At 38.7% G+C, this 27,792-nt stretch overlaps 1 protein-coding gene across 1 annotated transcript in view; it reads left to right on the top strand.

The window, feature by feature from the left end:
- Positions 1-27,792, top strand: part of LOC131301323 (uncharacterized) — a 110,817-nt gene that overhangs the window by 45,289 nt on the left and 37,736 nt on the right. The gene's annotated exons all lie outside the window — the stretch shown is intronic.

Below are 27,792 nucleotides of genomic sequence, written 5' to 3'. Positions count from 1 at the left end.
ACACAGTATTAAAAATTACTCCATCCGTTCTAAATTGTTTGTCCGGTCCGCAAAATAATACATTAAAAATAATGCAATTCTTTTAAGAAAAGATTCAAATTTTTTTCACAAATTAAAAGAATTCATTGATATCTAGTAAATTGTTGAAAAACTATTGAATTTTTCTTGCAAAAATTGTATTATTTTTAAGACCTTGTTTTACGGACCAGACACATTTTAATATGTAGAAGTAAAAAATCAGTAAAAGGGTCCAGAGTTCAAAGATTGAAAGGTCAAAATAAGATACTATAAGAAGGTTCCTGGAATCAAGGGTCAGGATCATGTGACCTCTCTCTCTCTCTCTCTCTCTCTCTCTCTCTCCCTCTCTCTCTCAAAGCTTCAACATTTTCTTTTTCGGTTAAAAAATGGCTTCAAAGATAGGAGTAGTATATTGAATTGGAGGGGCATCGTCTCTGCTCTGATTTCAGAAATGAACAATCCTAATCGAATGCTATTAATCAATACATGTTGTTTTATTGGAAGCGTGTGAAGCTAGAAATAACTGAACTCCATCAAATAGGCGAAAGCCTACAAACACATTGCCCACTCAATCTATTTAATTTTGCAAACTCACTTCTTGCCAAACGTACTTTGATACTACGGCTTTGTTCTACTAAGGTTCTTAGTTTTTATGTAATTATTTTTTGTTTTATTAGATAAATTATTCTTTTATAATAATTACTTTCAATTCAAAAAATAAGTCATTATTTGAAAAATGAGAATATATTTTAGTTAGTTAAACGGGACCTAAATGTGATGGGTCATGTGTTAATTTGATAAGTAATCACCATAACCTTTGACACAGTATTATTTCCATTGACAATCCTGATCTCATTACCCGAAAAGAGTTTAGCCATAACAAGGAAAAACATTTCAATGCCCCAGTAACGCCACGTGATGCCTCAAATTCATCTTTCACCACATATTTGTGTGAGGTGGTGTTCCACTTTCTTCAAAAAGTACTTTTTGAAAAAAGAAGGTAATTTCAAATTCAAATATAATGAAAATGAAAAATATTTTTTCAATTTTTTTTGCACCGTTTAAAAGATCTTAATGAGATCTATAAAACAAGATCTATATTGGTAGAAAAATTATTTAGATAAACACATGATTTTTAAGCTTGAAATTGCCTTCTTTTTCAAAAATTTACTTTTCCACAAAAGTGAAACACCCCTTGATTTTCATCATAAATTATGCGAAATCTACACAAATATACGATAGAAAAGAGTTTAAGGAACCGTCACATGACACCGCATGCATGAAATAATTACTCAATAACAAGACCATCTGGCCCCCTAGAGATTCTAAACTCCGTAGAATTCCATAGCACCTCATTTGTTTTTGCAAATGTATTTGTTGTTCAAGCTTGGAGATAGTTGACTCTCTCTCTCTCTCTCTCTCTCTCTCAGGGGACCATCTTCAAAGTCTGACATAGGGAATTCCATAGCTCCCATTTCTTTCTAAACAATTGTTGTTTAAGCCAAAGAGAACTGTTGACTCTCTCTCTCTCTGAAAAGGGTTTTCGTATTTCCAAAGGCTATATTAACACCCATTTCGTCTTTCCACAACATCGTTGTTTAAGCACAAGAGAGATCTCACTATCTCACACCCACTCAAACCCTACAAACAATGGTCTCCTCTTGGGCACTCTAAAAACAGAGCAAGAGCATATATTTCAAACTCGAAACCGTTGTTGGAGCAATGACAGCGAATCCTCCACAAATCACGCTGCAAAACACAAGAAGCCAAAGCATCAGATCCAGAAAATTTGCAGTTTCCATCTTCTGTGCAATCCTAATTTTCTCTCACTTAATTCCATCTTCTTCCCATCCCATTCCCCTCTCCAACCCCAACCGCTCTACCACCTCGAGAAAATCCCGGTTTCTCAACGGAGTCGATACGACGACGCTTCATGCAGCAAATGGTCCGTCAGATGATCATCGGTTTGCGGGTAGTAGCAAAAACGGCGACGGCGATTTAGAAGACAACGAGAGATTAGTTCACACGGGTCCAAACCCTCTTCACAACTAAAGGAAATTACAAACGTGTTTGGTTAAAGCGTTTCATGAATGGGAGCCTGCTAATTTCTCTCCAACGGTTAGAGCCAAATTTTATGTGTTGTTTGTTCTTTGGTCAATTTTTGTTAAAAATTGATGCTTTAAGTGTTGTAAAATATTTTTTTCCCCATACGAATTTTCTGTTCATTTTTGGAGTATTGCTAGTTTTTTTTTTTTTTTTTCATTGGGAATTTTGTATGTTCAAAGTGTCGGGATGCGTAGCGTGATTCGGTGGTAGCGGTTGCGAAATTTGACTGCCTTCACAGCCACTTAGTGTGGAGACCTTCAACACCGTAGCCAATCAGGTATCGGCCGCGAATCAGAAATAATAGGTTACGTAAAGGGAATTAGCTGATATGCATGCGAATTTTCGATTTCAAATGCAGTTGATCTTAAAGCCCTTCCCACAAGAAGCCATTTCTTTGGTCAAATATGGCTAAATAAGCAAGGGAAAAAGACAAAAAAACCCATTTTTGGCTGAAGAAATGACATTGTGTTGGAGCTAGCTTGCAAATTCGGGAGAAATTTTCGTGAAAAACTAAATTTTGGCTACGAATTGGGAGATGCTCCTGTGGGTTAGTAGAATACTGTGTAAGTTCTTTCTGTCATCAGTTCTTTGTATTAATTTTCTCTGACTTTAGAATCAATGGTAGCATTGCTTTGGCAGTTTAGCCCTTTTGCGTCCCTGTTTGATCAGGACAAGGAAAGTGTAGGAATGGAGAGTCCGAGAGAGAGGAGAGAGAGAGAAGGGGAATGCTAGTGTTAATGCTATTGCCACTTTTGCAGTGTTTTCTTTCTTCTGTACCTTTCTGTTAGAATTTACTGTGCTTGTATTTAATTGGTGTAGTTACTGGTGTTCATCTACTTCTTCTGCTTTTTCGTTTTCTCTCTCCCGCTGGCTAGTCATTTTGGGGATTGGGGGCTGTAGTGCACTACCGGCTGATTTGATTTGACCGTTTATTTCTGCAGGCTCAAATAAAAAATTTATTTCAATCAAAATCCTAAACAACAATCAAATGAAAACGGGCTAAAAACATGCGTAACCAAATAAAGAAAAATACAAGAAAAGCCAAACGTCTAAAGACATAGAAACTGCATAATGAAAAGGGAAAAAAAAAATAAAACAAGTCGCGGTGTTGGAAATGACCATTTTGCTCATGGAAGTAGTATTGGAACTAATCATAATTCGTATCGTGCTTAATTATACCCTTCGTTAATCGTAGTCGCTACCAATTCTAGTGCTACTGAAAATATAAGAATTTGTCATTATCACCGCTTGTCGTAAAATAGTTGTGTTTTAAAACATGTAAACTCACAAACTATGATATTTTAAGCATTGAGATGTATCGCTTCTATGTTATTAATAATATCGTATTTTTTGTTGATAAAAAACAAACTGTGATCGTCGATCTTTAAAAAAATCTGTAGCTTGTATGTACGAAGAACTATAATACGAATCATTTTCATCTCTTAATACTTAAACGTTGTAAAATTTAAAAAATATTTTTTACAATGTCGTTTTAGCACCCCTCTCATGTAGGTAACATGTGGTTAAAAAAAAGGTTGTGGGGGTTCTAATTTTCCACACACCTTTTTTTCCCCTCATAATGCATAGGAGCCCACAATTTATGTCTTATATCAACCATTCTATGAGTTTTAAAGTTGTCAAAAGTTCAAGTACACCCGTAACAGGAAACCTACTTTGGACAAAATAAGGTCAATTTGAGGCCTCATGTCATGATGTCCACCCAAATTTCGGTTAAATTTTAGTCCTTGCTTGGGTAAATTTCATTGACCTCCCTGAGGTTTCTAACACATGCAGAGATCTTCCCTGATGTTTCTGAAATGCCACTGACCTCCCCTACTTTTGCTGACAATATCAATATTCCCCCATCCACTTTTCCGTTAAAAAACCTAACAGAAGTTATTGATTCATGGCATCATCAGTGTTCTATACCACTATAATGTCTATTTTATCTCCAGTAGTCACACCTTCCAACTTTACGCTCCACAATTCCCATGTTTCTTTTTTTGCATTTGATGGTAAGGGGTGTTTGGGCTAGGTTATGCGCATATCAATTAACTCCTTCTCTGGTTCAGTCAAAGGTAGGCCATCGATGCCGGGACTAGAGTAAATTAATTTTTGCGCCTTTGTCAAATGAAGAAGGCGGCCTTTTTGGTCACTACCAGAGTTTAACCTGCGTTTGTACGTTTGAAAGACGGGTTGCTTAGGTGTTGACCCTACTTGCAAACGTGGGTTTTTTCGAGTTTGTCTGGTCGAAAGACGGCGTTTGGTGTTGACCCAACCTGTTGACAAACGAGGATTTGGGTCGTAAGAGTGTATTTTAGCTGGGTTTCTTTCGCATTTCGGGTGTTTTTGTTTGTTTGCATTCAACTTTTGGTTGAATTTTCCTCCCCTACCCTCGATTTGATGTATCATTTTGTCAAGTTTTTTGGAATAAATTGTTACTCTTGCCGATAAAAAAAAAGGGGTTAAACCTTGGTTAATGTGTAGGGAGCAAACTCACCAATCAACTAGAATATTCTTGGGGCTAATTCAAACTCTACTATAACAAAAAAATATATATTCACTCTCTCAATAAAGGTGAGTCAATTGGGTTTGCTGGGTTTGGACTTTTGAGAGAGAGAGAGAGAGAGACGCTAAACGATGGAGGAGAAAGGAGGATACGGTGTTACAAGCAAGGGCGGATTTAGTTAAGGAATAGACCCACCTGAAATTATCGGGCTATTTTACTATTTTTTGTGTGAATCAAAATAGGAAGTAATATATATAAAACTTCTTTAAATTTAAGTTCTATCTCTAGTTTAGTTGGTAAGGCATTGGGTATCTATTTGAATGGGCGTGAGTTTGAAACTCACTTATGCATTTTGATTATTATTTTCTTAATTGGCTTACAAGGCTGGAAGGAAAAAAATTTATATAAACTTGTAGTAGCTAGTAAGGGTTGAACCTCATCCATCAAAGACTTATTCAGAAATGCACAAATATAAATGTAATAAATGATCTAGTAAAAATACAGAAATAGTAGTACATTTATTTTTTGTTCTCGTTAGATTTTCTTGAACGCATGTTCTCATTATATTTGATAGTTAAATTTTTTATTAAGTTTATACTCGAAAGTGACCCATCTGTACAAAATTTCTGAATTCGCCGTTGGTTACAAGTATACATTGGAAGATCCATTGGGTGGATTAAACTGAGTTTACTCTTCTATTTTTATTGAAAGTTTTGCTCAATTGTCCTATACCCACGGGATAATGGCTCCATGCTAATGCCCCACCTCCTGCCTAACACAAAGCCAAAAAAAAAAAAAAATTAAAACAACTGAGAGAATAAAATGATGGCTATGTTTTGATCGGGTTCGGAAAAAAGTTAACTTCTTGTGTTTGATTATATGAGTAGCAAGGGATTTGTACAGTTATTTATGTTTTTTATTAGGAGGGTATTTTTTTTCTTTTAAATGCCTAAGTTAATGCCAAGGTTATTTCGGTTGATCGGTGAGTTTGCTCATTACACAATAATTGGCCAATGTTCAACTTTTGGGGTCATGCCGCAAAAATCAATTGATTATAGTCCCAACATGGACTGCCTTTGACCAAATCAGGGAGGAATTAGTTGATGTGCGCGTAACCTAATCCGGATACCCCTAACTTACTGTTGAATCAAAAAGAAAAAAAAAAGAGTGAATTTGTGGAGTGTAAAGTTGGAAGGTGTGACTGATGGAGGTAAAATAGACATTTTAGCGGTATAGAATATTGATGATGTCATGAATCATCAGCTTCTGTTAAGTTTTTTAATGGAAAAGTGGCTGAGGGGAAATATTGATATTGTCAGAAAACATAGGGGACGTCAGTGGCATTTCGGAAACCTCAAGGAGGTCTCTGCATGTGTCAGAAACCTCAAGGTATGCCAGTGAAATTTACCTTTTTGCTTTTATTCCTATCCCCACCAACACGAGTAAATAGAGGCCTATTTTGACAAAATTCAAACAGGCTGTCTTTTGGCTTATATTTATTTTATATAAAAAATTATGAGTTTCAATTATCATTTTTTGCTTATCCAATTTCTTTTGTCAGACAAATCAATAATTCAAAAAATTTTGAAGCAAAACTAATAAATATAAAAAAATTTAAATAAAAACAAAAATAAATAGCCACTTTGACATATTTTGCCAAAATTGGCCATAGTATCCATGATCATATGAAGGATAGGAGTACCAGAAATCCTAGCCGTACCGACCAATTTCAAACCGAAACCGTACCGACGGCCGCTCCGGGCTGTCTCCGGCCACCGGACGGCCGATCCGAGCCGTTCGAAAATTCTAAAAAAAAAAACCGAGTGGCCTTACGCGAGAATAAATGGCATCCGATGTGTGTAGGGTGGTTAGATCGAGTACCCTATTTTTCGTGTATACTCGTGTATATATGTATACGCGAAAAATAGGGTACTCGATCTAACCACCCTACACACATCGGATGCCGTTTATTCTCGCGTGGGGCCCCTCGGTTTTGTTTGTTAGAATTTTTGAACGGCTCGGATCGGCCGTCCGGTGGCCGGAGACAGCCTGGAGCGGCCGTCGGTACGGTTTCGGTTTGAAATTGGTCGGTACGGCTAGCACTTCTCATAGGAGTACTATTCATGATTTAGATATTTGACAGTAGGTATCTTCAAGCCATAATCGTGACACATTTGTGGCGCATTAAAAATTTCAATTATTTGAAATAAGGCTCACTATACACTGGTTGCTAACACAGAGTGAAAAAATGAGGTAATTTACGAGGGTCTTTCCAACTTTACCGGCCCATTTGCCAACGGGATGTAAGAGGCAGATATCACCCCAAGTAGTATATCTGAAGTACTCATATTCAATGTTTGCCACCCTGATATATATTTTAGATATAATATCCAGGGAATATTGATAAGGATAGGGGGAGAGGTGGTATTGTTATATCTGCCCTCTTAATTACGAAATGCCACCATTTCTCTTTTAATTGTATATTGACCTACTCATATCCACTCCAAAACAAAGCATGTACATATTCCATCTCCTATACATTACTCTCTCTCTCTCTCTCTCTCTCTCTCTATATATATATATATATATATATATATATATCAGTCCGGATCTCCTAAGGGATCCCGCACGGTCTTACCGTGTGGGACGCCCCTTTCTCGATCAAATTATGACGATCCGAGCCGCTCAAAGTGTGCAGAACGTGATTTTAAGGGTGCTCGCGAGAAATCAGCAAAAAAAATGATCGGGAAGGGCTTGATCTGAGTAGTTTTTTACTGAACCGTTTAATAAAAAACTGTTCGGATCAAGCCCTTCCCGATCATTTTTTTTGTTGATTTTTCGCGGGTACCTTTAAAATCACGTTTTGATCACTTTGAGCGGCTCGAATCTTCGCAATTCAATCGGGAAAGGGGAGTCCCGCACGGTAAGGCCGTGCGGGATCCCTAAGGAGATCCGGACTCATATATATATATATATATATATATATATATATATATATATATATATATATATATATCTTAATTACGAAATGCCACCATTTCTCTTTTAATTGTATATTGACCTACTCATATCCACTCCAAAACAAAGCATGTACATATTCCATCTCCTATACATTACTCCGTAACGCCCCGAATTTCGGGTACGTTAAAAGACATTTTCTTGATAAAACCAAATGGAGTCTGGCTCTTTATTACATCATAATTCTCATAAGAGTACTTTAAAACAAACAAGGAGGGAACTAGGGTTCCTAACTACTGCTTCGCTTTCTCCTCCATCAGGGCTAGCTCTTCGGCTCCAAAGGCCTCCAAGGTGTAAAGTTCACCATGTTCATCTACAAGGTCTGACACATTATACCGGCGTCGCTACCAATATAATATGTTAGGGTCACCAAAAAGTTACACCGTGAGCTACAAAAGCTCAATAGAACAAACCCATACCCTCTAACCCATAACTTACAAACAACAGGTTATAATAAAACATTGATTTCCACATGATACGTGTATACACAGCTTACAAAAGACAATATCAATAACACATCCACAATCGCTATATAACTATCGTTGGTGTCCAAGATTCTCCGAGTTTCTCCTACGCAACTGATCGTAGACCGTGTCTCCATTTTCACATACCATTCAACATTTTCTAAAATCATTTGTTTAACACACCCAACCTCGGTTCTGCCGTTTCGGGTTCCCGAGTATCCTCACAATGGTTTCGCCGCACCGGGTTCCTATTGGCATACAAAACTTGTATTGGCTCCTCTCCGCGGATAACCAAGCCATATTACCAATGACGCTACCACGTCCGGCCGCATTGGCAATCTTCACAATGGGCTACCAAGTCCGGCCACATTGTGATTTTCACAATCCACGCAATGGGCTACCAAATCCGGCCACATTACGAGTTTTCATACACACAATGGGCTACCAAGTCCGGCCACGTTGCGGTTTTCACAATCCACACGATGGGCTACCACATTGTGGCGGGTTTCCATATACACAATGGGCTACCAAGTCCGGCCACATTGCGGTTTCAAAACACATCTCATCATTATCTACACCATAGGCGTCATGTTTCTACTTTCTCGGTTCTCGTGTCTCGTGTCTCGTTTACATGCAAAGACTCCTCGGTAGGACAAAAGTAAGCATGAAACATTCTAACAAGATCATCCAACTCAATACCACTTATAGCATAACGCCACATGTACGGACGCCCTTGGAGTGTATCACTTATGCTTATTCAAAGCACAACGCCGCATGTACGGACGCCTTTGGAGTGAAATCACTTATGCTTTATCACACCACAAGTAATACAAGCAATTCATATATGCATGCTCATAATCATCTCAAAGATCAAAATACAAATACTTCTAAACAAACGATAAGTTCTATCTTTCGAAATCCGTTAAGGATAATCTACTTTCTATCATACGGTTCTATACGTAGAGTTAGGGGCGAAGGGTTCTACATTATACTTAGGAATAGAGATACGGAATTCCTACTTTATACTTGGGGTGGACGATAAGGAGATCATACCTTACTTCTTGGCTGTAGTCGGCTACGGAGATTTGGTCGTCGGTTTTGGAATTTGGCGGCGTAACGGCGTCGGTTTGCTTCGAAAGGAAAAGAGATGTACTTTCTTTTCCTAGAAACAACTTACTAACTTTAACTAAACTACTTTAAAGATCTAGAAGTGGTTTTGGAAGGTTTGATGGTATCTCTCAAGAACTCTCAAAAACTTCAAGAAAATAAGAACTTTTGAACTAAGAATTCTTGGAATTTCTAGAGAGAAGGAAGAGCAATGGTTGAAGGTGTGAATTGAATGCTTGGAGTGAGCTTCTATTTATAGGCAAGCTCTCCCTCCCTCTCTCTCTTGGCCGGCCCCCTCTCTCTCTCTTTAAGTCTCATTTTTTTATTCCAACAAATCAAGGTTGCTTGGAAGATCAAAGGCTAAATGGTAGGCTTGCATGGCAAGGTTAGTCTTTGGATTTGATTATGGAAGATTTGTTTGAAAAGAAGGAGACAATGGTACAAGATTTGATGTTTAAACAAATCATAGAAGTACAATGGAGGACAATGGATGGTTAGTTTCTTAGCTAGGAAGAAAGATTCACTCATGAATTTGAAAGATGAAGAAAGATCATGGAAGGTACAACCAATCTTCCTCTCTCTTTCCTCTTTCCTCCTTCCTCTCTCTCTCTCTCCCTCTCGGTTCACTCTCTCTCTCTCCTCTCGGCATCTCTCTCTCTCTCTCTCTCTCTCTAGTACACTATATACAAATATATATAAACATATAATAATGGCTAAGGTACAAAGTACTAGATTTACAAAATCAAATACCCAATAAAGAATTACAATTAGGCACATGTTTGATTAAACAAATAGATGGAGTACTTTTGCAAATCTAGGGTTTTGATTTATCCACATATTCTAATGCTTAAAAGTACATGAAAATCAACCATCGAATATAAAATAGGATCCTTGTACTTAGTAGGAAGATTTGGACTATTACCCAATGGATAATAAATCCCCTAACGGTTAATAACCAATGGACAATGGAGGGGTACATTTTATCTTTAACAGAAATCCTATTGGTACCGACGGTACCCATAGGGAAAATGCACCGACGGCAACCGGACAGCCGTCTCCGGTCACCGGACGGCCGATCCGAGCCGTCCAAAAATTTTAAAAAATAAAACCGAGTGGCCTTACGCGAGAATCAATGGCATCCGAGGTGTGTAGGGTACTTGATCCGAGTACCCCTTTTTCGTGTATATACACGTATATACAAATATACACGAAAAATGGGTGCTCGGATCAAGTACCCTACACACCTCGGATGCCATTGATTCTCGCGTGAGGCCACTCGGTTTTATTTTTTAAAATTTTTGGACGGCTCGGATCGGCCGTCCGGTGACCGGAGACGGCCGTCCGGTGGCCGTCGGTGCATTTTCCCTATGGGTACCGTCGGTACCCATAGCAGTACTCTATCTTTAAAATAAGGTTTTGAAAAGACTATATGTACTTTTAGTTAAATATTATAATGAAAAGCTTATTGTCCAATGGACAAAGATTACCCTAACAATATGGGCCAATAGGTAAAGGCAAAAGGTTCAAAGGTCCAAAAGGTTCATCTAGTAACTAGGTAAGTTGGTTGCTCGGTTCCTCCAAGTAGTTGGTTAGAAACTAACTAAATTGGTCAAGTAGAATTTCTAGTCGAGAGTTAACAAATGACCAAAATCTAACTACGACGAAAATTAACAAGAAATCATATAGCCACTCAAGAGAAAATAAGTAATTCAAATAAAATTCAAATATTTAACGAAATTTTTATTGACCAAAATTCAGGGGCGTTACAACTCTCTCTCTCTCTCTCTCTCTCTCTCTATATATATATATATATATATATATATATATATGCTTTTTTAACATATCTCCCCTCAGACTGTATCTACCCAAAACTAACGCGCCGTTCCGCTTAATTTTTAGTACTTTTGAAGGTTTTGTTTTTATTTAAAAAATTGCGTTCGTTAGTTTTGCGTCAAACTCTCGTGAATTATTGCCTTGACAAGAAGAATCGGAAAAGTAAAACAAATTTACTTATACCAAAATATTTTGAGAAAAATCACTTTTCAGCAAAAAAACAAAAAAAAAACTTTGTTGACTTTTGTTTTTTTTTTTTCTTCTAAAAAGTGGTTATTTCTTAAAATATTTGGATAAAGTAAAAAAAAAATTATTTTTTCGATTTCTCTCATCAAGACGAATCAATAATTCACAAAAATTAGACGCAAAATCAACGAACGCGAACTTTTCTTTGAATAAAAACAAAACCTCTAAAAAACACTTTTTGCGTTGGAGAACAACACCTAATTTGGTCGGCAAACGACCCATATGAGTGGCTTTTAGCTGTGGGATCTTCTAAATCTGAATAGGATATTGTGAGTACTCCCAGAAGAAGAGTCCTACTCTGTATCTTGACTTAAATGCTTGCTTCCATTTTTCCTCAAAAGGGATGCTTGTCTGTCTCGCCTGGCCTACACGCTTTCTCAAGGTTTAGGAGATTAACAACCGACATACATTAATTATGCACACTCACATATATATATGTGTGTAGTACTTGGGAAATATTTGGATTTAAAGCATATGTTGGGCGTTGGGTGGTGTTAAGAGCTCCCCCCTCTCTGGTTTCATTTAGCGCTCATTGTATTCAAAATGACCCAAGGACGTTTTTTGATTTAATATATAACTCAGATCTTATTCGGTTTGAATTTTGAAGGAGATTTAAAGTGTAATTAGTGGAGAAAAATATATAGAAAATTTATTGAAAATCGTGCTCAAGAATTTTAAGTCCTCCAAATGAACAAGCCCTCAGAGTAAAAAATTTCGATTTGTTTGAGTTTACATGCAACTTGACAAATTTCTAGGGACGCAATATGCCAAACCTTGATCACCAAGCCAATCCTTTGGCACAGAGCAGTAATATTTTCTAGGGCAAGCTTCAATTTTACCCATTGGCCTGGTTTGGCTGGGTCATGTGCAGACACACTCTCTCACGTTCACTTTCTTCCATTTGCAAATCTTGATTGCTTTGTGAATTTGTGCAGACACACTCAATTAATGAAAAGAACGAAAAATCCACTAACGAAAATGATGAAAAATCCAATTTGCCCTCATGCCTTGATTCTTCTTCTTCTTCTTCTTCCTTAAATATAATCAATCCATTCTCTATACCAAAATTTGGGTACGACTATTGATATGGTACAGTTTGACATGTATTATATCCATATCAAAATTCACGCCGATCCAAAAATAGAAACCTCATGGTCGAATAGAATTTGTTATGAAGTATACTTTTCAAATTTTAATTTACATTTCATTCTAACAAGAATTATATTCCCTGATGACTGAGTTATTGATGTCTAATCGACATGATTCTTTTACTGAGATGCTCTACTCTTTAGTTAATACACTATGAATGGTCCTGATTAAATTGATAATATATTGGTTAGATTCAAGAGGCGTGTAAGGTACACTTCTGTTAACATAGACGGAATTGGGTACTTTTGTACATTCAAATCTACAAAGCATAGAGGATACAGATGCAACAAATAGAACATGAGGGGGTGTATATGCATATAACCCAAACTAGAGGGGTATGAGTGAAGTTTGCCTTGTTTTCTACTAGTATATTTTGGCTAATTTGGTTTGTTACTCGTCCCAATAGTCATGAAGACTAGAGAAAAAGTGCCCGTGAGCGTTAGGTTAAATCTTTGCGTTAGTACACTTTAATTGAACCTTCGAGAGGAATATTAGTCGTAAGTTAAGACATGGCTCTTAGCACACCTTTCATTCTTACGGCCGTCTACATCTTTTCTAAACTCTATTATGGGGAAAAAAATTCAGTGCTCGGTGGGTACAACGTGGTGCCTGCTCGGCGCATCCAAGCCGTCCATTGCGTTTTTGGACTGCTCGGATTTGGAGAGAGAAAAAAGAGAGAGAGTGTTTGGGTGAGAGGAGAGAGAGAGTTTCAATCCGAATCGTTCAAAAATGTATTGGACAGCCCGGATGTGCCGAGCGGGTTTCATGTGGGATACACCCATCCGGCACCGAAAAATTTCTTCTATTATAGTTGTATTCATTTATTTTACGTGTTTTGTTTTGATAATCGGGAAAAAAGAAGAGTACGTACATTTGCCATTTTCTATACCTATATATAGATGGCGCAAAATTAGAGGGGTATCCAAAGCACTTGGATATCTCTGATAAAAAAAAAAAGGCACTTGGATATCTACATGCATTAATTCAAAAAAAATTGATTATGTTTAATTAGTTTAACTTATCGACACAATAAGATATAATTTATGCATGTGCGTGCAGTACGTATTGGCTTGTTTTGCTGTATCCCCCCCTTTTTTATTACACTGTAAAGTTCATCTTCTCAACGTGAGATAAATAAAGAAAGCCATAGAAACTTCCTTGGAATGAGTATTTTTAATTTTACTAGCCATGCAAATTCAAGTAAAGCCTTTAGAAATGGCATGGCTGGAGGAGAGGGAGCAATTTCTTGAAAGTGAACTTTTGAATAGTTCTAAAGATTCTTCTGTGTTGGGGTGTGAGAGGTCTAGAGGTGTGTGTACAGGTTCTTATATCTTACGAGTTGTACGCCGTAAATGAATGTTTGCTTGGCACCATTATGAAGTACATATATGCATGCATGTGCGAGTTCAAAAGGCCGGGGTGATCATGCGACGAGTGAAAAGTTTCTCTCTCCTTGAATTCAACAAGCCATTTTTTATTTTATTTCGACTTTTTACAATCAAACATTTAGATTAAGTCCTTACTAGGGAACCATACCTACCTAGTAAGGACTTATGATTTGGTCACGCAAATGAAAATGAAGAAATCTCAAATCCACTTTATTCTAGGTGGAGACTAGCCGGCCTCTAAATGAATCAAATACAAATTTAAAGAATATTAAATATGGTGGGCACGAGCTCATCGCACTATATGTGCAATGGTTGTGTTGTGTTCTGTAGTTGAATAAGTGAAATGGTTTGTTCAGCGGTGAGCAGTGTTTAAATCAGTGGCGGCACCAGAAATATTTTATAAGGTGTTCAAATTGTTCTTCCTTTTGTCCTATATTGTATGGTTATTTGCAGAGAATATATATTTACTAGAGTTTGCCCGTGCCTTGCCACGTGTTTTGAACACAACTGAAATGAACTGTGAAACTATTGACCACCCCTCCCAACAAATTGAAACTGATTTATATGGGAAGATTTTTTCTTAAATTAGGATCAAACAGATTTTTTTTCTTACCCTTTCGTTTAGTTTACAAAACAAACACACACCAAAAAATTTGAAATTGATCAACCAATAAACAAAAATATTTCTTACCCTTTTGTTTAATTTACGATCTGCCTTACATTAATTTTATACATGGAATTTTATTACTTTCTATCTTTCCATAATAAAAGAGAGTTGGGATAGGAAAAGTTAGAGAAGATTTTGCCTTGCTTCAGAGAAAGAGAATGCTAAGGTTTCAAAAATTACTTCCCTTTTAATTTTAAAATTCGGCACTTTTTTGGCAATGAAATTTTATTGCTTTTTATCTTTCCACACATTATGAACAAGTCATCAGCAAAAATCAAATGGGACAACTGAATTTCGCTGCACTTTGGATGGTAGGAGAAGCTCCCTTGGCTAATCCTGAACTGGAGCAGAGAAGAGAACCCTTCCATAAATAAAAGAAATAGGTAAGGAGATAAAGGATCCCCTGCCTAAGACCCCTTTTCCCTGAGAAATAACCAATAAGACCCCCATTGATGACAATGGAATACATGGCTGAAGTGACACACTGTTGAACCCATCTGATAAACAGAGAAGGAAATCCCATAACCTGCATATAGAACTAAAAGAAAGATCTTAAGTCTAGTTAATGATTCTGGTCTTCGATTGGAGAATCCTCAGGACATTCAGGATGAAATTCTGGGGTACTATCAAGGCTTGTTAGGTTCCTCTTTTCACTCTGCTAATGAATTCCGTACTGATCTACGACATGCAGTGTAACAATCCTAATTTAAATAAATAAATAAGTAGTACATAAAAAAAAAATTGAAATGTTAAATTCAAATTCAATGATTAATTAAATTAATTAGTTAAAATATGATCATGTTAATACGGGATAATATACACTTTACTATACATACATTCATAATTTTCTTTATCTTTTCTAACTAAATCCTAATTAAAATTCTGTCCAATTAAACCTTCTAATTCCCTTCTATACTCAACCACCCACTCTGCCATTCCTACTGAAAATCAGGATTCATTCCTCACTTCCTTTGCAAATTTTGTAACCTCCCACTTCCCCTTTACATCCTAATCCACGTCCACCACCCACCTCCCCACACATTCACCCTATATACACTCTAGCCTCTAAAAATCAGTCCACAATTAGTCCTTTCCATTTTGCTACTCAGTCCAGAGAAAGAAAAAGAGAGAAAGAGTGAGAAATTGAGTTCTCATCCATGGAGCTTTAGGAGAGAGAGAGAAAAACGGGTTTCTACATAACACTACTCCACACATCAAATTCAAGTTTCCAATCAATCACTACATCACCAAGCATCCACAGCCTACCTTCCATTCATTCCGAGGCAGCCCCGAAGTCCTCCGATTCCGTCATCTTCTCAAATCGCTAAAAATCAACCGAACCCATTAATCGCTTTTTCGGCCGGATTCAAGGTAGAATAATCGCTCCTCTACTTCCTCCTAAGTATATTTGTTCCGTTTATGTGGATTTTAACAAGTTATGATTGGGGAAATAGTAGCCACGCATCAGAATTTTGGAAACACTCATATGCTCTGTTTTGCAAAAAGAACCGAAAGGCTACTGTACATGCACGGGTTGATTCTTAAGTCTTGATATGGTTATAACACTTTAAACCTTAGTCTTATGATTCTTTATATTTCGGCCCTAGAATTTGTTATTAATGGATTAACTGATTTTCCATTTTATAAAATTTACCACTGGCTTATGGAACAAGTTACTAGAAATTACTATTACTGTGGAAAATGTTCATGTGATATTATGTGTTTCCTAGTAAATTAGTAATTAATCTACATCAAGGATTAAGACTAAGCTCGGCATTATTGGAAACTAAAATTTCTATAACATAAGAAGTTCAATTTTTTTTTTATTAGTTGGGTAACAAATAGTCAAAGATTAAGAAAACTACTTCAGTTCATCACTGATAGCTTAATGGACGGGAAAAAAAAAAGTATAGATTGTTAGTTGCTATCAATATGCCTACAGAAGGTTATTATATTAAAGGTTATTATATTATGTGTACAGTAACATTAGGATTCCTAACGGACCTTCGGTTAAAAAAAAAAAAAGAAAGAAAAAAAAATGCTAAGGATTACAACCGGATCTCCTCAGAGTTAATTAGAGTAACATTTTTGTTCAATAAAATTTAAATGATTCAAAAGTCATCGGCCAATCCGAACTTTTACGTGTTTAATTATTCGCACTTATAAATTGTTTTGCCTGTGTTCACACTGAAATGTACAATGTTATTAATTGAGTTGTTATTGGAATTACCATGCTATGCTTGCTAGTCAGATTTAGGTTCTGGGTGGTTACGAGTAGTAATTCACGTAGGTGATATTAAGTAATGGGAAAATGGTAATTGATAAAGTATTGATGTGCGAGATTGTGAATTTTGATTTGAGCTATGGCTATGGCAAGGGTAACCAATGGGGCCCTGTGTTGAAATGGGTAACCAATGGGGCCCAGTGTTGAGAGATGTTTTGACGCTAATGTATAATGCGTCATGGGAAAATTCGCTTCTTTTGTTCAAGAGAGAATAGGTTCCATGAGACGATTATAGTTAGTGGTAGGGATGTCCGACCCTAATGTACGATGCGTCATGGGATGACTCGATCCTCCTGTTATGGTCTTAAGTGAGAACATGCTAGATATATAATTTAGGTGAACTCACCTAGGATCCTGGTACAGGATAAGCAAGAGGAAGGGTGGACCCATGAGACGGTTGTAGTTAGTGGATGTGGGAGGAAAAGGATCTCGTGGAGAGAATCCTTAGATATCATGTAAGTTGATGGATAGTAAAGAAAAAGGATGATGTGCTATTATTCTGTACCTTCTGTATGTTGTCAATTTTTTTATATCGTCGAACTGCTAACTGTAGAATAAGGGGTTAGTAGGGTTGGGATTATCTACTGAGTTTCAAAACTCATTATGGTGCCGTTGGGCTGGCGTTTTATGCCAGGTAATCAAGAGACCGAAGAGCAGAATCATCTTCAAGATGATCAGTATCAAGGTGAGGACCTCCCAGCTGAGGAAGGGGAGTTTGTCGAGCCATGGATACCCTACCCTTAGAAGCTCTGTTAATTTAAAGTATTGTTATTTAAATTTCCAAAAGTGTTATCACATTTGTCAAACTCTGTTTTTATTTCATTGGGTTGAAAGACAGTTAAGTTGTTTTGAATTCAGTATTTGAGATTTTTGCTGCTAAACTCTGTTTGATAAAATTTTATTTCTTAAATCAGTTTTATGGATTATTAAATCAATTAGAAATGATTTAATTAACGTGTCCGAAAATCGGGGCGTTACAACTTGGTATCAGAGCTTAGGTTCAAACCCTCCGACCTTGGGTAGATTGGGTAGAACGTCATACTAAGAGAATAATTTGAAGTGTTAATCAAATTTTTTTTTAAATTTGTAATATGCGCTACTTAACCCTAAATCTAATTATAGCTAATTTTTTGTCGATGGACCCAGTATACTGTGCACAACTAGCTGATGAGTGGACGAGGCTGCGAGACCTTCTAGGACGCATAGGGCCTGACTTTTCATTCGAGGATCCGTATGTTCCAACAGATTTCCCTCTCCTTTATGCTCAGTACCAATGGTGTACAGCTAATTTGTTTTGCCGAAGGAGGGTACATCATTCACAGGATTGGGGTCCGCAAAGGGTAGCCGCTAATGAGAGAGAGATTCTGAGGGTCTTGAGGTCAATACCAGGATTTCGTATGGAAGATGATCCTTACTATTCATATTACACCAATCCTAACAATGCCCATTTTCAAGGCACTGCCGCCCCGGCCCCTGTTAGCCATGAAATTCAAAGGACACCCCCAGAATGTGTTAGTGAAGAAGAAGAAGACCCTGAGGAACCACCATTCCTAGAGGAAGATCAGAACCAGATTAGCTCTGCTGAGGAAGATGAGGTTGACGAGGACATGGAAGACGGAGAGGACAATGAGGGTTGGTTGTTCCCCAATGAGGAGGACGATGACAGTTGGTTGGTCCCAATCGATGCACCAGTCAATTGGAAAGATGAACTACAATGGAGGCTAATGCACCCGGAGCCAATAGTACCGATACCACCACCACCACCACTAGCCCCAGAGGAGGAAGATCTGGAGAGTGAAGTTGATAATCTTGAGCCCCCAGTTTTTGCCACTAACACTTATGTGTTTGTGGAATTAGCTCCGCTGTACCCTTGTCCCTGGAAACGTAAGGCACAACCATTTTACTTAGGACCAGTACGAGTCTTGTCTCCTCGCCAACAGGATTACTATCGAGTAGCAGTACCACCGGGATTTGCGGAGCATTACTCGGAGTACTTCCTAGACACACTTATTACCAATCGTCGCCCGAGAGATGACAGTCGCATCGTACCTGCAGGGGTGGATTATAATGATCACCGAGAATACGTCGAAACACCAATCCACATGCAGAATGTAGTTGGTCCCAATGAACATCAAAACGACCCGCAGTGGACTGTGACTTGGGAGTGCTACGGTGTTACCGAGCAAACTTTGGAGCCTGAGAGTATGATGAGAAGGCACTATCCGAATTTTTTCGACGACTAGATGAGGAGAAATTAGGGTAGTTTTGAGGGTTGGTAAGGAGAATGTAGTCTTGAACTATTGAGTAGGGTGACATAGTAGTCTGACTTTCTTTATTTGTTTATTGTTCTTTCTAGACAGTAGTATTGTTTCCTTTTCATCATGTTCTAAGTTTTTATTTATTTATTTATTTATTTCTAGCTGGTAGTAGGACTCATGTACTTCATTCCAGTAATAAATAAAAAAATTGACTTTTGTCACATTGATGTTATTACATTTGTCGCTTTATAATGCTCATTAAGTATGAAAACAGAAAACCCCCCTAACCAAAAAAAAAAAAAAAAGTCATATATATATTTATATATAGATGGTGGAAACACGACATGGGTCCCACACGAACGATGGACAAAATGGCGGACCACAACCAAATGGGCAAGGAGGACAGCCAGACTTAATTCAACTGATGCAAGCATTTGTTGCTGCTGCTGCTGCTGCTAACCCTCAATAGCCACAACAACAACAACGTGGACCTCTAATCAGGAGTAGAGATCAACTTTTGGATGCATTCTGCAAACGTCGCCCTCCGATCTTTTATGGGGAAACAAACCCTAGTGCTGCAGAAGCATGGATCAAACAAATCTCCAAGTACCTGGAAGTACTTAATGTGACGAATGCGGGTGATCGCATTGCCTTAGCAACATTTCAGATGCAAGGGGAAGCAGATCATTGGTGGGATTTGATTAAGACCACTCAAAATGTGACAACTATGACCTGGCGGATGTTTGAAAACCTTTTTCTCGAAAAATACTTCCCAGCACTTGTGAAGCAAGCCATGGCCCAGGAATTTATGGACTTGAAGCAGCGTACTCTGACAGTAACCCAGTATGCTGCCCGTTTTGAAGAACTCGCACGTCATGCTACTACCATAGTACCCACCGATGATGCAAAGGCAAGGAAGTTCGAATGGGGTCTGTCCCACTCGATTCATACTAGTGTGGTTTCTCATGAGTACCCCACCTATGCACAGGTGGTGAGATGTGCACTTATGATGGAACGTGAGAAATCTGATTCAAAGTCAACCTAAGAGGCGCAAAAGAAGAATGACCCATCGGTTGGAGGACCAATCCGAACAAACCACAACAAGACTGCTGTCGCTCAAACACCCTATTACCAGAACAACTCTCGCCCTCTATAGCAAATCCCTCAAACCTGGAAGAACTCCAACGCTAATCCAAATCAAAACCAAAATTTACCTCAGGCATCTTATAATCGCAGGTGTTTCAACTGCAACCAAGAAGGCCATTTCAGGAACAACTGCCCAAAACTTGTTGGATCTGGGAATTTTGGGCAAGGGGGACAGCAACAATTTCAGGCTCGGCCATCAGGGTTTGGGAACCAGAATCCGGTTAATCCGAACCAACAGAAGATCGGATGGAATCAGCAACAATCTCGTCTTTTTCAGAACAATGCAGGCGGACAGAACAAGCCAACAGGAGGCAGAGTCTTTGCTCTACAAGGCACTGAGCAAGATACTGAGGAGGAGTATAACCCGTCGGTGATTCAAGGTACTCTTATACTATATAGCACTTCTATTCGAGCATTATTCGATTCAGGAGCTTCGCACTCTTTCATATCTGCTGCATGTGTCTCTACTCTTGGACTAGAAACAGAACCTCTAGGGACGACGATGCATGTGACCTCACCATTAGGTGGTAAAATTTCTGTGGGGTTAATTTGTAAGGGGTGCGAATTAGAAGTATCTACCTTGAGATTAACTGTTGACCTACGAGTAATCGACATGATAGACTTTGATGTCATACTTGGAATGGATTGGTTATCCGCGCATCGCGCTGTCATAGATTGCCATCGGAAAATGGTGACAGCGTGTTCACCAGATGGTACGTGTTTCAAATTTAAGGGGGATAAACAAGACCTCTCTGCTATAACCACACACCGATTGAGGTGGCATGATAAGCTTTCTGGCTGGCTAGCAAGCCTCAAGCTCGAGGAGACAAATCGTATGGAACTTGGTCTCCCTCACATTGTGTGTGAGTACGAGGACATGTTTCCCGAGGAATTACCTGGACTACCGCCACATCGAGACTTGGATTTCACGATCGAGTTGCAACCAGGTACGACACCAATATCCATGGCACCATATAGGATGGCACCAGTGGAACTACGAGAGTTGAAGACTCAGCTACAAGAATTGATGGACAAAGGTTTTATCCGACCCAGTACATCACCATGGGGAGCCCCTGCTTTATTTGTCAAAAAGAAAGAAGGAACACTCAGACTCTGCATCGACTATCGCCAACTCAATAGAGTCACAATCAAGAATCGTTATCCCTTACCTAGAATCGATGACTTGTTTGATCAACTGAGAGGATCAACTTGCTTTTCAAAGATCGATCTACGGTCTGGATACCATCAGCTGCGAGTTAGAGACAGTGACATACCCAAGACGGCTTTTCGAACCCGTTATGGCCACTATGAATTTGTGGTGATGCCATTTGGGCTAACCAACGCTCCTGCCGTTTTCATGTGTCTGATGAACAAAATTTTCACACCATACTTGGACAAATTTGTGGTAGTGTTCATTGACGATATTTTGGTGTACTCGCCAACTGAGAAGGAACACGAGGAGCATTTGAGAATCGTACTGCAAGTACTTCAGGATAATCAATTATACGCAAAGGCTAGCAAATGCGAATTTTGGATGACAGAAGTCAAATTCCTAGGACACGTGGTGTCAGAGAAAGGAATCTCTGTGGATAACAGCAAAGTAGAAGCTGTCATGGACTGGAAACGACCATCAACAGTGTTTGAGATTAGGAGTTTCTTAGGATTAGCTGGCTACTATAGAAGGTTCTTTCAAGATTTCTCAATTTTGGGGAAACCAATGACGCGACTGACCCAGAAAGGGGTCAAGTTTGAATGGAATGAAGCATGTGAGAAATCGTTCCAAGAGCTCAAGAAGAGATTAACCAGCGCCCCTATATTAATCATTCCCGAGCGGAACGTGGGATATGCAGTGTACTGTGACGCATCCAAAGATGGATTGGGAGCTGTGCTCATGCAAAATGGAAAGGTCATCGCTTATGGATCCCGACAACTAAGGCCGCATGAGAAGAATTATCCGACTCACGATTTGGAATTGGCAGCAGTAGTATTTGCCCTTAAGTCCTGGCGTTACTATCTGTACGGAGAACAGTTCAAAGTGTTCACTGATCACAAAAGTTTGAAGTATCTATTCACTCAGAAGGAGCTGAATATGAGGCAAAGGAGGTGGATGGAATACATGGAGGACTACAGTTTCACGTTGTCTTATCACCCTGGGAAGGCCAATGTAGTTGCTGATGCTCTCAGTCGCAAAACTCGAGGACATGTGGCAAGTATGGCCATCAGAGAATGGAAAATGATGGAAGCCATTAATGAGTTCAGACTTCAACCAACCGTAAGAGCAGAAGGAGCCTACCTTTTTGCTTTGTTTGCCACACCCGCTTTACATCGAGAAATTTTGTTGGCCCAAACCTTTGACCAAGAGTGTGATTTCATCAGATACCAACTGTCAACTGGAAACGCATTAGCCGGATGGGCAACTCACTCCGACAAGAGTCTCCGTTTTCAGGAACGAATTTTTGTACTTGACATTGGTACACTTCGAGAAGCAGTACTGAAGGAGTTTCACCATTCCAATTTTGCCGTACATCCAGGAAGTACGAAGATGTACCAAGATCTCCGTCGTCAATATTGGTGGAGTGGAATCAAGAAGGATGTAGCAGCTTATGTATCCACGTGTCTCACTTGTCAGCAAGTTAAAGCCGAACACCAGAAACTTGGAGGAACACTTCAACCCATACCTATACCTGATTGGAAGTGGGAGCACATCACTATGGACTTCGTCACAGGATTACCGCGATCACCTAAATCCAACACTACCATCTGGGTAATTGTTGACCGATTGACCAAATCAGCGCACTTCCTCCCTGTACGCATGACAGATACCATGGAATCGTTCAGCAGACTCTACATTCAGGAGATTGTACGACTGCATGGGGTACCAGTATCAATTGTATCCGACCGCGACCCGCGTTTCACGTCAAAATTCTGGCAGAGTCTGCAACAGACCTTCGTTTGAGTACAGCCTTTCACCCACAAACAGACGGACAAACCGAAAGGACGATTCAGACCCTAGAGGATATGCTCCGTGCCTGTACCTTAGATTTAGGTGGAAATTGGGAACGTCACTTGTCGTTGGTCGAATTCGCTTACAACAATAGTTATCAAGCCAGTATCGAGATGGCTCCGTACAAAGCTCTATATGAACGACCATGCCGATCCCCTATCTGTTGGACCGAGCTAGGAGAGTCAAGCCTTTTGGGACCCGAACTTGTTAGGGAGACAACAGAAAAAGTCAAAATCATCCGCCAACGACTTTTGACCGCTCAGAGCCGACAGAAAAGCTACGCCGACAAGAGGACCAGACCATTGTCCTTCCAAGCTGGAGAGCATGTATTTGTTAAAATCAAGCCACGACGAGGAGTTATCCGATTTGGAAAGAAGGGGAAACTATCACCCCGGTACATCGGACCATTTGAGATTTTGGAGAAGATTGGAGAAGTCGCGTACCGCCTAGCCCTGCCACCACAGATTGACAGAGTTCATAACATTTTTCATGTGTCTATGCTTCGCAAATACATGTCACACCCCTCCCACATACTCAACTGGGAGGAGATCACAATTAACGAAGACACGACTTTTGATGAACAACCAGTCGAGATCAAAGATTATAGTGAAAAGAATATCCGTGGTAAAACGATCAAACTAGTCATGATTTTATGGCGACATCAGGGTATAGAAGAGTCAACTTGGGAACGAGCCGATACTATGCGCACCAACTACCCGCATCTGTTTTCATCGGAAGGTATACTTTAATTTCGAGGACGAAATTTTCGTTAAGGGGGATAAGTTGTAACAATCCTAATTTAAATAAATAAATAAGTAGTATATAAAAAAAAATTGAAATGTTAAATTCAAATTCAATGATTAATTAAATTAATTAGTTAAAATATGATCATGTTAATACGGGATAATATACACTTTACTACACATACATACGTCCACCACCCACCTCCCCACACATTCACCCTATATACACTCTAGCCTCTAAAAATCAGTCCACAATTAGTCCTTTCCATTTTGCTACTCAGTCCAGAGAAAGAAAAAGAGAGAAAGAGAGAGAAATTGAGTTCTCATCCATGGAGCTTTAGGAGAGAGAGAGAAAAACGGGTTTCTACATAACACTACTCCACACATCAAATTCAAGTTTCCAATCAATCACTACATCACCAAGCATCCACAGCCTACCTTCCATTCATTCCGAGGCAGCCCCGAAGTCCTCCGATTCCGTCATCTTCTCAAATCGCTAAAAATCGACCGAACCCATTAATCGCTTTTTCGGCCGGATTCGAGGTAGAATAATCGCTCCTCTACTTCCTCCTAAGTATATTTATTCCGTTTATGTGGATTTTAACAAGTTATGATTGGGGAAATAGTAGCCACGCATCAGAATTTTGGAAACACTCATATGCTCTGTTTTGCAAAAAGAACCGAAAGGCTACTGTACATGCACGGGTTGATTCTTAAGTCTTGATATGGTTATAACACTTTAAACCTTAGTCTTATGATTCTTTATATTTCGGCCCTAGAATTTGTTATTAATGGATTAACTGATTTTCCATTTTATAAAATTTACCACTGGCTTATGGAACAAGTTACTAGAAATTACTATTACTGTGGAAAATGTTCATGTGATATTATGTGTTTCCTAGTAAATTAGTAATTAATCTACATCAAGGATTAAGACTAAGCTCGGCATTATTGGAAACTAAAATTTCTATAACATAAGAAGTTCAATTTTTTTTTATTAGTTGGGTAACAAATAGTCAAAGATTAAGAAAACTACTTCAGTTCATCACTGATAGCTTAATGGACGGGAAAAAAAAAATGTATAGATTGGTAGTTGCTATCAATATGCCTACAGAAGGTTATTATATTAAAGGTTATTATATTATGTGTACAGTAACATTAGGATTCCTAACGGACCTTCGGTTAAAAAAAAAAAAAAAGAAAGAAAAAAAAAATGCTAAGGATTACAACCGGATCTCCTCAGAGTTAATTAGAGTAACATTTTTGTTCAATAAAATTTAAATGATTCAAAAGTCATCAGCCAATCCGAACTTTTACGTGTTTAATTATTCGCACTTATAAATTGTTTTGCCTGTGTTCACACTGAAATGTACAATGTTATTAATTGAGTTGTTATTGGAATTACCATGCTATGCTTGCTAGTCAGATTTAGGTTCTGGGTGGTTACGAGTAGTAATTCACGTAGGTGATATTAAGTAATGGGAAAATGGTAATTGATAAAGTATTGAGGTGCGAGATTGTGAATTTTGATTTGAGCTATGGCTATGGCAAGGGTAACCAATGGGGCCCTGTGTTGAAATGGGTAACCAATGGGGCCCAGTGTTGAGAGATGTTTTGACGCTAATGTATAATGCGTCATGGTAAAATTCGCTTCTTTTGTTCAAGAGAGAATAGGTTCCATGAGACGATTATAGTTAGTGGTAGGGATGTCCGACCCTAATGTACGATGCGTCATGGGATGACTCGATCCTCCTGTTATGGTCTTAAGTGAGAACATGCTAGATATATAATTTAGGTGAACTCACCTAGGATCCTGGTACAGGATAAGCAAGAGGAAGGGTGGACCCATGAGACGGTTGTAGTTAGTGGATGTGGGAGGAAAAGGATCTCGTGGAGAGAATCCTTAGATATCATGTAAGTTGATGGATAGTAAAGAAAAAGGATGATGTGCTATTATTCTGTACCTTCTGTATGTTGTCAATTTTTTTATATCGTCGAACTGCTAACTGTAGAATATGGGGTTAGTAGGGTTGGGATTATCTATTGAGTTTCAAAACTCATTATGGTGCCGTTGGGCTGGCGTTTTATGCCAGGTAATCAAGAGACCGAAGAGCAAAATCATCTTCAAGATGATCAGTATCAGGGTGAGGACCTCCCAGCTGAGGAAGGGGAGTTTGTCGAGCCATGGATACCCTACCCTTAGAAGCTCTGTTAATTTAAAGTATTGTTATTTAAATTTCCAAAAGTGTTATCACATTTGTCAAACTCTGTTTTTATTTCATTGGGTTGAAAGATTGTTAAGTTGTTTTGAATTCAGTATTTGAGATTTTCGCTGCTAAACTCTGTTTGATAAAATTTTATTTCTTAAATCAGTTTTATGGATTATTAAATCAATTAGAAATGATTTAATTAACGTGTCCGAAAATCGGGGCGTTACATGCAGTGGGTTCTAGACTCTCTGTTGATTTGTGTGCTGCCTTAATCCATCCCATTTCTGACCTTGAGATCAAGAATGCTATGTTTTCTATAAATGGGGATAAGGCCCCAGGCCCTGATGGGTATAGCTCTTCTTTTTTCCACAAAAATTGGGAGATAGTGGGGCCTGATGTCACCTTGGCAGTAAAACAATTCTTTAGTACTGGCTATTTGTTAAGGGAATGGAATTCTACAGCCATCTCTTTGGTGCCTAAAGTCCCCTCTCCTACTACTGTCAAGGATTTTAGGCCTATAGCTTGCTGCAATGTCATATACAAATGTATTTCCAAGGTGTTGGTTTCTAGACTTCAGCCTTTGTTACCGTCTCTTATTCAGCCCAATCAATCTGCTTTCATCAAAGGTCGATCTATTTTAGACAATGTTTTGCTTATGCAAGAATTGGTTAGAGATTATCAAAAGAATTCAGGAATGGCTAGATGTGCTCTTAAACTGGATCTCATGAAGGCGTATGATTCTGTTTCCTGGAGTTATCTCTTTGACATCATGCAGGTTATGGGATTTCCTTCTCTGTTTATCAGATGGGTTCAACAGTGTGTCACTTCAGCCATGTATTCCATTGTCATCAATGGGGGTCTTATTGGTTATTTCCTAGGGAAAAAGGGTCTCAGGCAGGGGGATCCTTTATCTCCTTACCTATTTCTTTTAGTTATGGAAGGGTTCTCTTCTCTGCTCTAGTTCAGAATTAGCCAAGGGAGCTTCTCCTACCATCCAAAGTGCAGCGAAATTTAGTTGTCCCATTTGATTTTTGCTGATGACTTGTTCATAATGTGTGGAGCAGATCCTTCTTCCTTTCAGATTATTAATGCTCTGTTGAATGACTTTTACTCTATTTCTGGGTTAAAACCTAATCTCCATAAGAGTTGTGCTTACTTTGCTGGGGTCTTTGATGAAGGCAAAGCTGCTCTTAGATCAATTTTAACTATTCCAGAAGGGAGGCTTCCTGTCAAGTATCTTGGTGTCCCTCTCATTACTTCTAGACTTCATGCTTCAGATTGTCAAGTTTTATTGGATCAAATTGTGGGTAGAATTTAGTCTTGGACTAACAAATCTTTATCTTATGGGGGTCGTGCTCAACTCATTCAGTCAGTCCTCTTTAGTGTCCAAATTTATTGGAGCACTATCTTTTTGCTTCCTCAGAAGATTCTTAATAAAATTGAAACCTTGTTGAGATCTTTTTTCTGGACTGGAATCCAAATGAAATCTAGTGGTGCAAAAGTGACTTGGGATGCTGTCTGTTCTCCAAAAGAGGAAGGGGGTCTGGGTTTTAGAGTCCTTAAGGACTGGAACAAGGCTGCTATGGCCAAGCACTTATGGGCTCTAGCCTTCAAAGCAGATACTTTATGGGTTAAGTGGATT

This window comes from Rhododendron vialii, chromosome 9a, assembly GCF_030253575.1.
Source record: "Rhododendron vialii isolate Sample 1 chromosome 9a, ASM3025357v1".
Taxonomy (NCBI): domain Eukaryota; kingdom Viridiplantae; phylum Streptophyta; class Magnoliopsida; order Ericales; family Ericaceae; genus Rhododendron; species Rhododendron vialii.
This window is presented reverse-complemented; position numbering and strand designations above follow the sequence as displayed.